Genomic DNA, 15,939 nt, shown 5'->3' with positions numbered 1-15,939 from the left:
GCGAAACCCCAAATTGGTTCCTACTTCGTTCACGGGCAAATCGAACAAGCACGTAGCGTAAAGTCACGTGATCTCTTAAGGAGGACGTCTGTCCCGTTAGAAATAGAAAAAATACTAGGGAGCCAAGGCACCGAGCGGCTCAAAGAAATCCATTAGCCTACCAAAGAATCTTGTGTTGGCGAGCAATATTTATCAACAGCCTTAAACATAAGGGAAAATAATAAACAAAAATTACTCCCAATGCGTGGCAAATGACAGATGAGTCCCTACTCAATCCATGGACAAGCCAAGTCACATGAAGTCAAATGGTCTCTAAAAAGGGGGCGTCTGCATATTAAAGGAGGTACTACAACGAGCAACTTGATTACATAATTAGCCCTACCAAGGAATATCTATTTAAAGAGCAGTGTTTTATAAGGAATAGCATGAGTACTCGGTGGATACAATTACGACTACATATAATGGAATATCATCCACACTACCTAAATAGACTTAATTATGCTACTCACACTGGTACATATCAATCTCGTAGTAATGTTGAGGTTTAGTGTAAGGCACACAAATGGAAAAAAGTAAATGACAGAAAGAGAGGGAATGTAACATTGAATGGCACAATAACAATTTCATACAAAACTGTATACATGGACAAGGATTGAACATTAAATATCATATAACATTAAATGGCACAATAACAATTTCTTACAAAAATGTATACATAGACATGGAATGAACATTAAATATATAACAAACAAACAATAAAATCAGATCATACGGTAAAGTCAATACAAAAATAATTGAGCAAAAGCATTAATAAGGAGATGTGTCTGAAAGGGTTTCCAAGGGGCACATACTCATAAACGGAAATCCCTAAAAACATCCCTTAGTCCTATATCATGCTCCACTGATTTTATTAGCCATTATGTACAGAGGCCGTTTGTCTAGTGACCTCTTCATGCTCATTCAGACCCCTATTCACTGTATCAAAAAAATGCATCCATCTGCATTCTCGGGTACTCAGAATATTAGCAAAATTGCCACCTCTTGGACCTCCTTATACCCTTATACCTCCTCCAGAGACGTCTGTAGTGTTGGGGATTAATCCTATCCAGTATTTATTCCATCACCCTATGTTCTGTCAGAGACATGAGTATGAAACAAACACCACATGCACCATTTTCCTCTAATTTTAATTGTTCCCTCATTTTCTGTCTTATTATAGACATTCTTGTTGACTAATTAGCAACAGATCAGAAAGGTTTAAAGAAACAGATTGATCCCCACTCAACCACAGACTATATGACTTTGTTCATATTCTACTATGGGAGAGTAATTACCCCACGGAGTTTACGTCCATTTTAGTGAGTCTCCCGTACATTGTACCCTCTTCAAGGATAATTAGCACTCCTTCCCATACATAACCTGATGATCATACATCTCATTACAGATAACAAGGAGCGGTTTGCTGCCCCACGGGATCGGTTATTCGTGAGTAGGTATTTTCCAGGTTAACAATCTTACAGTTGACCACACTTGACTACACACACTGAATTTAATTTATACTTTCAGGTGCTCCACATCCTACCTTGTCCTGACGAAGACCCCACAATGAGGAACTAACAACCCTTATCCACCAGGGGTCAAAACGTAGACTACAATACGACTATCACAATCGAGCAAACCATAGGAATTGAAGAAATCAATCTGTTTGGCCCTATGTGTGGTGAATATAAAGGAACTATAAGACCTATATCAGGCTGTAAAGGTTCCACTGTGTATAATTGAATTGTGTCTATGTCACCTCACCTTTACCCTGTCCCTCACTCGTCATACCACCCCCTAATCCCCTTCAAACCCTTTTTTCTCTATTTACACTGAGAGCACTGTATATAATTAAAGTGATGATTGAAAGTAATCATATGGACTAACATGAAATACTCTGAATTGTAAGAGCATTTATTGAATACATTTGGTTTCCTGATGAAACCAATCGGAAATGCCTTGTGGTGAACTGTTAATACTAAACGTAAATGTATAGGGACTACTTCGACCCTGTCTTCAACGTACAGTATTTTAGAAAGCATCTAATTTTTTTCTGTTGGTTGTTCAAGCTTGAACGTTTAAAAGGATTACCAATATTAGTGTTTGCACTCTGTTTCCATTGTTTTTTTTTATTAATGGCGGCATCTCAGCCTATACCTATAGCTGATAATTGCAGATCTGCTCTCCATGAGCATTTACATTTATGTGGCCTTGACAATGCAGGCGGTGAGATAATCCTCGAAGTTGAAGCCGACAATGCCTATCCTGTAGAAGTATTTTATTTTTTGGTCAATTTTCCAGCTGTAAATACTAATACACAGAAATGTCATGAATAAACTGACATTGCACAACCACAACAATACAGAGCGTATTAGCTCTTTGAAATTTCACTTTATCATTGGGAACATCAAAATTGGTTTTGAGGCGCCCTAATACATATACTTAGTCATGTATGCTATGGTCCCCTTAGTAATGAAGGGGTCACCGGGCCAGCACTAGCTGGTTATACACCACACCCCGAGTGGGATGGGTATGCTCAGAGTTGAGTCCCATGCACTCCACACCACTGGATTCAAGCAAGCTGGGCTGAAGACGGCTGGAATGCCAGAAACCGGTCCTCAGAAGCTTGTTTCCGGTCCAGGGAAGGCATGGCTTGGCAGTTCGGGCTGGACTGTTCCCATGAGGCACAGGGTCAGACTGATTTGCATATGGCCATGTCTGAACTGTGGTGGTGTGGAGTGCAAAAAACGATGGATTTAGGCCCAGATCTCTGTACTGGGGTGAATGTATGACATTGTTTTGCATTCTGTCCATCAACTGTTGTTTTTGCATTTGTCACCCCAAGTGGGATGGGTATGCTCAGACGTGAGTCCCATGCACTCCACACCACTGGATTCAAGCAAGCCGGGCTGAAGACAGCTGGAATGCCAGAAACCGGTCCTCGGAAGCTTGTTTCCGGTCCAGGGAAGGCATGGCTTGGCAGTTCAGGCTGGACTGTTCCCATGAAGCACAGGGTCAGACTGATTTGCATATGGCCATGTCTGAACTGGGGTGGTGTGGAGTGCAAAAAAACGATGGATTTAGGCCCAGATCTCTGTACTGGGGTGAATGTATGACATTGTTCTGCATTCTGTCCATCAACTGTGGTTTGAACATTAAGTATGAAGCAGTTTCTTTGTTTATACATCAGCGGCTCGCGCAGGTTGCACCAGTCAACCAGATACGTGAGCTACCTAGAATTACTGCTGAAGTATATACTTCTATATGTTGCAATAATTTGGGAGCCAGACCCATTAAACTACAACTTGGCAATCCTAGTTCCATCAAGGACACTGCCAAGTAGACCCCAGAGTTTGTTAAAAAATAATGGGACAAACTCAAACCTAAATAAAAGGCTAGGGGGCACATGCATCAATATTGCATTTTGCGATTCCTTAATTGCGAAAAATAAGGAATCGCAATTAGGGAATTGCAAACTGCAATGCATCAAGAAATCGCTATAAAAATAACGATTTCTTAAAATTCCTTAATTGCGATTCTCTAATTGAGAATCGCAATTAAGGAATACCTCCCCATCCATTCCTATGGGCCTAGAGGCCCATAGGAATAAATGGAAAGACATTCTTAATTTGCAATTCACCATTAGAAATTTGCAAATTAAGAATGCAATTTCAAGGGTGCAGGGGTGTCCAAAGGACACCCTGTTGCACCCCTGAAATCTGCGTAGAAGTGCGTTTTGCACACTCACATGCCCCAAGGGCATGTGTGTGTAAAATGGAACTTTGAAAAATGCACTTTAGTGCATTTTTCTAAGTTTTCGCAAATTACCATGAAGGTCAACTTCATGGTAATTTGCTCCCCTTATTTGCCTAATTCGCAAATTTTTAGAGTTTGATGCATTGCATTTAAGGAATCTCAATTTGAGATTCCTTAAATGCAATCGCAATTTAAGAAATTGCAATTTTGCGATTTCTTAAATTGCGAAAATTACAAAAATGTTAATGCATCCCAAAAATGGGAATTGCCTTCGCAAACGGTCGAATTTTGCGATTCGCACCATTTGCGAATGCAATTTCCTTTGATGCATGTGCCCCTATGTCTCAAGGAGGTTCTATGCAATCTGAGCGATCAGGCAGACTCTATTGTTTGCATGATTGCATACCGTTGAAAGCACCTGATAGGTATTAGCATTCTGATAATCATCCCTCCCGTTCCTTCCAGGACTCATTGGAAAAACAATTTGAGAGAGGAGTGCGTTCTGAGCGTAGACAGGAAGAGTACGTGAAACCGAAAAAGGACTCACAGCACTCGTCCGATGTAAGAATAAAGAAGGACGAGTAACATTCACAGTTTGAACCCTAATTTCAGAAAAAGAAAGTTGCTGTTTTAAACGCAAAATATGCAACTAACACTGATAACCCTCCTCCTGAACAGCAGTTGGGCATGGTCTCTCCTCAACAATGTGGCAGAAGTCACTATGGTGCGCCAGAATCTACAGGAGTTTCTGGCATCCACATCAACTGATCAATATGATACAGTTGAAACCCCAGACAGGGGCGTAACCCTTCCATATAGATTATATAATTTGGTTATTCAAATTGAGGATAACATACAGCGCACCATTCCAGTGGCTGCCAGTGGCAAATAAAACTTGTGGGGCAACTGACAGGCACTGATATAAAAATAAAACAGCAGTGCCCTTAGGCTCAATGCCAAAGCTACGATAAGAACAAGAGAGTCAGGGTTGTTACAGTCACTCATGCACCCCTATTTAAAGTATATCAAAAACAACCAAAGAGTGACTATAGTGATTAATAACAACATTTTTAACAACATTTTTTACCCCCAAAAAATGTTGGGGTATTTCTTTAGACAGTATGAACGGCTCACCCCGCAGGCGAGTTATTCCTACTGGCAAAATAATAATAAAACAAGACTAAGGCAAAAAAAAAAACAAGAGGCATACCACGCCCACGTGAAAAAGAAAAAGCATTTCTTTTTAGAAGAACCCTCACTCACCACTAATTGGTGACATGCTTCATCATTGGGTTCCCGCTGGGGTGACCGAAGCCCCCCCAGCGTGCTACTACGCCTGGTTAGAGCGGAGCTGGTTCGTGTTGTGTGCAAACAGTGAAACAGCTGATAAGTGATTCCAAACTGTGTGTGATGTTAAAAAATGTGTGGTTGTAACCTGTATACATTTTAATAAAGGTCAACCAGCACTAGATTAAAAATAGTAAAAAACAGATTTTTCAGGGTTCTATTAGTTGAAACCCGCGTCCTCCTACGTGATTGGTCAACATTTTGCTGCTTTATTTTTGCATATTCGCTCAGCATTCGTCAGGACCTAAAAAACGATCCTCCAGTGGTATGCATGCGCTAAGGTGCACCCTACCGTGGGGATCTTAGTGTGAAAAGATTTATTCACGGATATTACCCGTGGTGGCTCACCAGACTTCTCTGGGGCCCGTTACCTGTAAAAAACAGGAGAGAGAAGGGGGACAGACATGATACAACATACAAACACATAACCACATGTAAACATGTTACATTATTTGCAGATATTCATAAATAAAGTTTCACCTTTGTTATTATACAGTGTATATTACCCATTTCCCCTTTAAGGTTCCCCTGTGGCTATACTGCAGCCATTTTTTTGCCTCATGATGTGCTAATGACCATTCTGCTATTTTGACTAATGCAGCCAGGTTCGAGACCCCATAAAGACAAGAAATTATTTCAAGCCAAACCAAGAACAGACGTGCCCATAATTTATGTTACACAGATGGTTATGCAGTTGGACCACCAACTTTACAAAAAGTATGAATTTTTGCCCTTCATAGTGACCCGTTTGTTTTCTTTAGTGAAGGCCCATTGTTTATTCAAGACCCGGGTGCTTTATTGAACACAATGCTAATATTCACAGATAGTGTTCGAATCCCGGACATATCATGGAATGTAACATACAGACTGAACAGAAGTGCCCATATTTTTCAGAAAAAACGCTGATATTACAATAAAAAACAAAAAACGGAGATGTATATAAAATAGCTAGGCATTACCAAACGCCGTTTTTTATGTTTTTGTTAATTTAGTAAAGGACCCATCGTTTTGTCAAAAGGCAGGATGCATTATTAGGTATGGCAAATAGACAAATCAAAGGCAGAGATATAGAAATCTCTGTCAAACAAAGAGCTGATTTGTTCCTCGTCGGTATTTATCATAGACCCCAAATTTCATTTTTTTTAACTCCATTTGTATTATCATAACCCTCCACTGACCAGTAGTGCAAGTAAGTCTAAATGCAAAAGGAAGACACTTGAATGTATGAGATTTGTTTCATTCATAAACATGTCATTATTGGTACATAATCTCAATACTGTTTCAGACTCCGCTTTCTGATGTTTCTGGCGTTAACGTCTCATTACTGTTCCCCAGGGGATATCATCGTTTAAGCCTTTCTGATGGGTCGCTAAACGATAAATCCACCTTTGTTCTTTTTCGAACAGCCTGTTTTCAGGGCTTTATACCCACCCCTCACCTAGATCGTTTTAAATTGCAATGCAAACTGAGCGAATTTTTTCGAAAACTACGGCTAAACAGCTTCTTTGAAAATGAAGAGAATGATCAGACTAAATTGAACTAGAGTGACACTGACTTCAGACTAAAATCACATTTCGTACCGCCACCACATTCAGTTCCCCCTGAAATTCTTGCTTTCGAACAGGCTGTCTTCCATGAAGTGGAAGCTTTAGCTGAACCTGTTCCGTTCAAAAACTTGACGGCCGGGGAATTTAAAGCTATCCAAACCTTGCAGCAGAACGCTCAGATAGTGATCAAGAGAGCCGACAAGGGGGGTGGGGTAGTTATCCAAGATAAGGTGGACTATGACAGAGAGTGCAAACGTCTACTAAACAACACTACCAACTACATACCCTTAAGGGAAGATCCCTATGCTGATCTACAAGCAGAAATTTATATTAGATCTATCTAATATAGCAAGTGTCCGATTTGTATGATACAAACTTACCCATGAGGGAGAAAGCCTTGTACCACACTTCCAAGAGAAATGTGCTGTGCTGCAACCACCAAACACTCTAAGGAAACTGTAATTTTCATTGGGATTCTATAATTTTGGCAGAATATATATACCTGATTATGCACAATGCATTAAATCATTATATGTAATAATTCACCCTGATTTTTCCAGTTCATATTGAACATTAGAACATACAGCCATACTCAGATCACTACAATCTGACTTGCTTGGTACACAACACTTACATTCCATGTAAATACTGCAAACCTGGTCATTCGTATACTTTGGGTGCCATTGACTTTACAAATGTCAGCTTTAATGAAAGCAAAATATTGCTGATTGCATATAATTCATATTTATATTCCAATGCAGAGATGCGTTTTGCATCCACTTAAAAATATTGATTGCAGGTCAGATGGTTATAATTAAAGAAAGGCTACTTGCACAAGGGAAACACGTTATTGTTGTTACTTCTATTCCAGCCTTAGAGGCTGTCACTAAAGCAATTGTTCCAAATACTAAAGGCCTCCATCACAGATGGATAAAATGGGCAGCATCATTACTAGCTACGGATGTAAGAACACAATTTCCTCAATATGAGCATGTTTATCTCATGCCTAGCAATATTTTGTATTTTGAGCAATATAAATATTTTGTTTATACAGATGATTCAGCCCAACCTGCTATAGGGGCCAAGCACCAATATTCGGCGGCATGCGCCTCCATACATGGTGTGATGTTGAATGGTCAATTCCAACCACAAAAATACTCGCACACAGTACTTAGGTAACTGCACTTTGAGGTTGACTGAACTAAAAGTATTGCTTCTTGCACTATAACATATGGATCCTGAATTCTCCACACTTATAGTGTGAGATTCACATTACTGTGTCCAGTCTTTTAAAGGCAACACGATAAAGCATAAATCGCTTTGGGTGAAAGTGTCAGACCTGAAAGATAGGTTCCTACATACTAATGTCATTCATACATTGAGTCATCGGCATGTGGGAACACACATTGTAGGGAATTCACTGGCAGATGAAGAAGCGAAATCCGCAGTTGCGACTGCAACAGTTGCTACCATTGCTCATTCTCATACATGGGTAGATGACGATATACTGTCTGCCGTTAATGATATACAGGGCGGTATCCTTTCCCTAGGGGCTATCCTGCTATATATACATACCATTTATGCAAACAAAATGTTGCATTTGTTATGATTCCAGTGCTCCGTAATCATTTGATTTCCAGCCAAGACCACAGTCTACTCTTAGTGATAGCTGCACATGAAAGTGTTGCTTCTGCATATGCAGGTGTGACAGCTCAGCCACAATTTTGTTACTACAGCAATGTTATTTGTGGCATGTGACTCAAATACGCGATAAGGGAACTGACATGTGCACAGTGATATAATTATAATCCACAATTTATCTTTCAAAATCAATTTCTTGCTAGTTTCCAGACACTACTACTCGGAGTGGCTCACCGCAAAAAAACACTGAAAAGATACAAATACAATTTGACCCAAGGAGTGTCAAAATTAACATTCAAACATTTCAAAGCATATATTTCTGCTCTTCATTCGAAGAAAGAAAGCTCCAAGCAGGTTTGCTTCATCACTTCATCAAAAAGTCTTTTTATTTTCATTTCTTCATCATAGCCATTTGTATCAAAGAGCCAGTTTTCATTTGTTAAATTAACTTTTCAAATGGTACAACTTTTCAACAGTTACAGCCAGCCTACGCGTTTCGTCCCATCTGGGACATCATCAGGGCTGTAAAAAAAATAAACAAAAATAAAATAACCAACATGATCCAAATGAATCATAATAATCCCTTTACTCGTACTTTTAGTTTCTACTTATTCCTGCCTATATGCCATTCTAAACACATTTATGCTGTAGTTAATATCTTGACTTCGCCTGCCTGTATCCCATTCTACAATGACAAACATTTTTTTAAAAAACAGAGCACTTTTTCGGTGAGATTGATTAATATAAAGCAAAAACAGCAAAATAATCTCAATTCTTCCTGTTCATATACACATCAATATTACATATTTATTAATTGGATTACAACCTATATTTAGATGAACCTCATTGTTTCTTGACGCAAACCTTATTTTATCGCCCCAATGCGCACCCTCACCTTGGAAAAATTGTTTTTTTTTTAGGTAAATTCCAATGTTTCTCAATGATTTCATCTGGTTTTATTATTTCTCAAGACTCAATACTCAATTTCCCCTAAAAATAGGGAAAAGAAAAGGGAATATTTATTTTCTTTAACTTAACATGCGTGATATTTCATGTCCTCCCCTTGTCTGCATTACAGAATCTATAGCAATGTTGGGACCAGAAGAACTCCCTAATTGTTCCCGTATTTGTGAATTATTACAAAAACTTTAATGGTGACTGTATATCAAAAGGTCTTCATCTATTTGCATTTAAAATCTCAACAAAATATGAAGTATTATTGTCGAATATGGTAGTTACAGTGAAGTCCCAATGAGGACATATACGTTGCAGTGCCCCAAACATCCATTCCTCCTGTATTTTAACATACCTCCAGAGCTCATATTACTATTATCTACTTTGCCTGATTTGCACAAAATATATCTTGTTTTAACTCTCCTATTCTTTTGAAATTCTACTATAGGCTCAACAAATTAGTGTACTGTCCTGAGTGGGAGGCTCACCTTTATAGCCAACTCGCTCCCATATTTACTACGCTACTTCTGGTTCAATTGTTAACATTTTTCGCCCACTGTATTAATCCCAGGACACTGTTTCTCCTAAAAAAGAGAACAATATTATCTTGTGACCCGCTCCACTCGGTGTAGTTTACTCCCATAGACTTTCTAAGCTGTATGATGTTATGTGTGGCATGGCTTATGTTAGCAGGCAAAGAAATATGTCCTTTGTTGTGACATTTGTCAACAAATGAAAAGTTCTACCATGGTACACCCCCCGCAGACACTCCTGTTGATTTCCAAAAAACGTTTCACTTGTATTTACTTAGACGATCGTAGTCCTCTTAATTCGGATGAAGCATTTACATTTAACCTCCTTGCAGTTGATTCTTGCTCAAGGTTCCTCTGGGTATGGCCACAATGTTTTCTTTTACGCTTGCACTGCTTTAAAGATTTGCAAGTCTTTATTGGAACACATGCATGCAATACATTCCACTCAGACCAGGTGTCAAGGTTTCCGGAACCACATGAAGCACTCCTCAGAATCCGGGTGATGCAGTAAGATATCCACCTTTGACATCCCCAACTCAGATAATACACACAGAGTATTAGGGCGATCAAGCGAGGGAAGGGAATAAGAAAGGAGCAGCAGGGAATGGGAGTCCTGTAGGAGAGAAAGAAGACCATGAAACACAGTTCAGAAATAACCTACACTCATGTGATCTCGCTATGACTGATCCATACCTGAATCAGACAGTTGTTTAATGTCACAGAGCTTATGACATTACTGAGTACTCTCACTCCTCTTGGAATACTCCTAGGATAGAAAAAGACTTAACGGTCCCTTCATTCCACTTCTCATGGTAAAACACATTCAAACATACCGTAGGAAAAAATCCCAGAAAACCAAAAATAGGAGCGAATCCACGATAATAAAAAAAAGACGCACAGAGCAATTGTTCCATTGTCTCTCTTCGATAATCCAAAAGTCAATGTAGCAACAAAATGATATTGTCCGATAAATATTCAAGGGTTAATAATCCAAAGTACAAAGTCATCAGAGAACATCAACCAAAAGACAGCCTGCTAGATAGGGTATATCCACAACCCCAAGAAACCATAAACTACGGAAGCAAATGCTTAACTGCACAATCCTTTAGAAAGGAATCAATCCTTACTCATACCTGACAATAGTAGAGTCCCAAAAAGGTTAGAAGATGAAACTGCAGATCAGAGTAGAACACCAGTAGTGATAATACCTCTTATCACAGCTCACTGGTGTCGACAGACTGGGGTAACCGCCTTCCCAATATCTCCTAGTAGGCAGTTTGAAAGGGGAAAGACGAACAAAAAGGAAAATCTTTCCACGGTGCTGGCGGAAGACGAGGGTTTCACAGCACTCCAGCTGAGCAGCTCCGTACATTCAAGGATGATCCATGGAGCAAGGGCGTGGAAAACACCCGAACCTGGAAACACGAATTCTCCTAACCAGGAGAATGAAACAGAGCAGCAAGGCGCAGGAAGACAGGGAAGCCCTGCGAGGAAACCTCTGAATGGGCGTCCGGCATCAACAGACGAATTACTCACGCCGACCGGTGTGCGCAGGTGCTCCTAATACATGACTCCTCCCCTTCCTCTCATGCAGCATTCTGGGAGTTGTAGTCCCATAATACAAAGTCCAGGTAGGCGCCACTTGCCTCATGTCCTGACACCAGGGCCTGCTTTTGCCTCGAAAGCATATAGGAATACTATGGTTTCCCTAGATGTAGAGGTGCATTACTCTTCCCCCTATCATCCTGAGGGAAATTTGGTATTGGAGAGGATGAACCATGACTTAAAGCAATCCTTAACAGCTAGGGTATTAGGTTCAGGGTGTGGCTGGATCCATCTCCTATATGGGTAAAAAGAGCACTTAATAATCTCCCTAAACAATCTCTGGGTGGTCAGACCCCTTTCAAGGTCCTTTTTGGCATCAACATGTATGTTCTAGACCATTGTTACTCACAAACATTCTGTTGGGGGCCGGAATTACAGCGTGGTTTGTGACCGAGGGTGGTACCAGTAGGGGTGGGGTTAGTGGGGGCAGGTTCAGTGGGGGGGCAGGGCTAGAATAAAAAAATAGCAAACCCATTTCAAAACATTAGACGGCAATGCTTTATTTCAAAAGCAGATGTAACTACAAGGAGCATATTTTGATAATACATTTTTATTAGCAGACAATAGCAATCCCAGGCATTGCATAGCTTCATACACATTTTTGTCGTGTTTATATCTAGGACCCTAATTCAATATTCCCGATTTATGCCCTTGTGAGGTTATAATCAATAATATCCCCGATAAAGGCATAAGAATCAGATCCATATTCAGTAATAGCCCATGCAGTCCAAAGCACAGCACGGCTACTCCGAACGACTCCTAGAAAGCACAACGCGTTCTTTAAACAAACCAAGCCTCCAGCAGCCCGGGAAAATCCCCCTTGCTTTTGTTTTGATTTGAACAAGAACTCCTGAAGTCCAGAAAGAACTGTTATTTTTAGTGACGTCTTATGTCCAACCTTACGTCAAACCCGGCACCTTCCAGGTATAAAATACCAACAGTTGCCTTAAGCAAACACACGGTGGTTTGGAGCAGAGCGGCCATCTACTTGCCCGAGAGCCCAGCTGATGCAAGAGCCCACGGAAGCCGCCCCTCCTGTTTGACGCACTGAGAGAGACGCTGTCTTTTCTCCAGCCGAGAAATCCAGCTCCGGTGTTTCCAGCCTACTCTTGCGGGTGGCTGGGATATCCAGTCCTGAGGAAAGAGATACAAGACCTCCCACATTCTATTACCAAGGTACGGAGCTGACTAAACCCTTGAGAGAATTCTTGATGCAGATTCTTGGCAAAACTATCTTAACCAACTTAACTTAAACTGCTACTTATTCATCCTTCCCATGTATTAGGCTTAGGTCAGGTACACCGGGGTAGGCTTAGTTAGAAGCACCAGTTGAGTATGTTAGCCAATGTTTTTGTGTATGTATATATTTTATCCATTTTAAAGTATCATATGGCTAAGAAACCATATCAATGCTTTTACAGTATTACTACTTTTACTGTACGCACTTTACTTAACGTTAAGTATTGCAATTGTGGCAATTAATTTCTCTTGCATAAGGAAGAAGACTGCTCAATAAATAACACCTTTTATTGAAAACGCCTGTCTCTCTATTTCTCTGCATTCTGGTGAAACTTAGTATGCACTGCTGACTTAGTGAAATAGCTGCCTATTGTTTTCACACGACCCTAGAGATACACTCTTATTCTGAGGGAGCAAAGTTGTCATGTTTATGCGGTTGTCGGAAACTGAATCCCTTCTTGTCTGAGCCAGGGAGTTCATCCCTCCCTATTCATTCAAGAAAGTTTCCAGTGACCTCTTAGCTAGCTGGCGCAAACCTAAATTCAGTTTAACATAGTCAGTAGAGACCTAGATGACCTCAGTCCTACGTCTACACTGCTGTTTATGTTTTTCCAATGCGCAGAGCCTATTGGGAAAATAGGAACTACACTACATGGCGCCCAAAGTCTGGTAAGGCGATAATCTAATGCAAGACACTAGAGTAACTCAGTCGTGCTTTTTCACACAGAACCCCTTTTTCCCGTAAAAACTCCAAAAGACGTCTGGAGTGGGTGAAAGGTTAATATCCGCCGGAACTTAGTAGGATGAGAATCCTATGTATTAGTTTTTGGTTTGATTAACGTTGAAGGATACAGTGTTCCAAATTATTGTGCACCTAATCTTTGTTTCCTTGAAACTCTGCAACAGAAAACTTTCAGTCAGTAAAATGTCAGAAAGTGACGAAGAAAGAGAAAGAGAAGCCTTAGCAGCTCGACTCTTAGAGGAAGACACAACCCTCCAAGAAAATGACCCGAGTGTTATAATCATTCCGGTCAATATAAGAAGAACTATAACTCTTAACCGTATAGAAAACGGACTGACACCACGAGGTGGTACAGTCATATTCGTGGTAGGGGCACATGAATATCGGCAGACAGAGGTATTCTATTCATGGATACATTTTCCAGCAGCACACGCTATGACAAAAGAATTCCACTATTACAAAATAGAGGAACCCCCGGGAGAATACACTCCTTTCGAGGATATCGAAATCCCACTAAATTACCAAGAGCACCTGCTCTGGTTTAATGGCGCCCTAAAACATAATAATCACATCACCGGGCTCGGTCCACTAGGTAGACCAGGAGCAACGTGGCCGGTTCTAGCCAGCTACGCAGCACACCCAGACATTGAAAAAATGTACAACGTGGAACTTTTAGCTCAGCTAAATCTCTTAATTAAAATACATAGACAATTGGTCCAATATGTCATGCGGACTTCAATAGTCCAACCGACGGTTAATATTCCACAGCTGACCCCTCATCAGGGGAACACAAACAAAATCACACCACAGAACATGCAATCATGTCTTGGTAAAGTACCAATAAAACGGGAACAAATTCCATTCTGGTTAGCACAAGAAATTACTCAAATAGAGGCAGTATTTCCAGATACTACTCCTACTGAGAAACCCAGAATTCTGACTATCTGTCTCCCAATGGGGATCGCACCTCATGTGGAGGACTGTGACACTTGGGACACAGTCTTTGCTTCCATCTACACAAAAACACATGGTGTCCCGTTTATGGCCGTCATACCAGATGCACTAAGACAGATTCAAAATGAATACGGTCCAGAACCTGCTTTAACTCTGGGTATGAAATTACTGAAAGACGTCAAGCAGGTCTCGGCTATATTATTAGCCAACATTAAAGGTGAAGCAGCATCTGTGGCGATCTGCCAGGAATTGAAGGGAACAGATATGGTTGTATGTTTAAACAACTACTACCGGAACCACGACTTCCTTAGCCACGATTGCCTAACCACGATTTATCTTAACCACTACCTTTTTTTAGCACAACTTCCTTAACCACGAAATGTTATATCTCGTTTTTGCCCATTAGATGGCGATATTGTAATTATAATACTTCTTGTGTGAACCTTTCTTTTTTTTTAAAAACGGATCTAAAGGTATTATCTTATTATTCTTTTACAACGCATCTCTTTTTTTTTTTATTTATCATTTTTTTGTGGGGGGGGGACCCCCCAGCCCCCCTTTTATCTCTTAATTCTTTGGAGTGATTTTTTACAGGTGCAGAGTGTAGTGGAGAGACTCGTGGTTTAGGGAAGTTGTGCTTAATGAAATTCGTGGTTTTTGTAACTCGTGGTTCCGGCTTCGTTCTTCAGGTAAGTCGTTGTACAATCTTCGTTGCTAAGGATGTTTCCCAACAGATATAGCAGACCAACCATTTGAACTCGCCAGAATCATAGAAAAATCCTATGAAGAGCTAGGAAGAGATAGTTTGGGTGGGAAACTGGTAAAACCCCAATTAACTGAAAATCCTGAAAAAACATTTATTAAAAATAATTTCAAAACTCCAAAAAAGAGTTGGGATGGTAATAAACAATCCACTCCCAGGGAAAAACATTTCCAGTCCAGAGGAAGGTCTCCTCAGCGGAGACAGAGATCTCCAGACCGAGAAGACAAGTCTCCCCAAAGGGAGCCCTCTGAAAGAAGATATAACCTTAGAAATAGGGATAAAATAAGAAAACCTGACAGATATCAAGATGTTGATACACGTCCCTCTCGATCCTTCTCACTCAATCTTTCTCGATCTTCCTCACAGAAATCGGAAAGAAGAGGACGGTCAGAACACAGAGAAGAGCACGTCAAGTCCAAAGACAAGGAACCTGCTCATCAAAGTAAAACATTACAATTTCCCAGAAAGAAGGTAGCAAGTATTAAAATTAAACATGCCGAGAATTCTGAGGACACAACTGAAAAACGGAGAGTGGGCACAGACAATGCTAGACAGCGCAGCAGAAGTGACCATAGCTCGCAAGATCCTGATGAATCTTCTGGAGACAGTGGACACGAATGAGTACATTCAGGTGGAAACTGCAGACACACGAGTTAGTGTGCCCCATAAACTATATGAAGTAACATTACGTATAGAGGGAGATAAAACTAGGAAAATAAAAGGTCTCTTTTGGGAAAAACTTTCAAAAGGCTATGACATTCTGTTAGCTGAGAAAGACTGAGGGGCATATTATCAAGCCTGTGCGCTAAAATTATCGCC

The sequence above is a fragment of the Lissotriton vulgaris genome, chromosome 3_1 (genome assembly GCF_964263255.1).
Source record: "Lissotriton vulgaris chromosome 3_1, aLisVul1.2, whole genome shotgun sequence".
NCBI lineage: Eukaryota > Metazoa > Chordata > Amphibia > Caudata > Salamandridae > Lissotriton > Lissotriton vulgaris.
Note: the sequence above shows the minus strand (reverse complement) of the source record.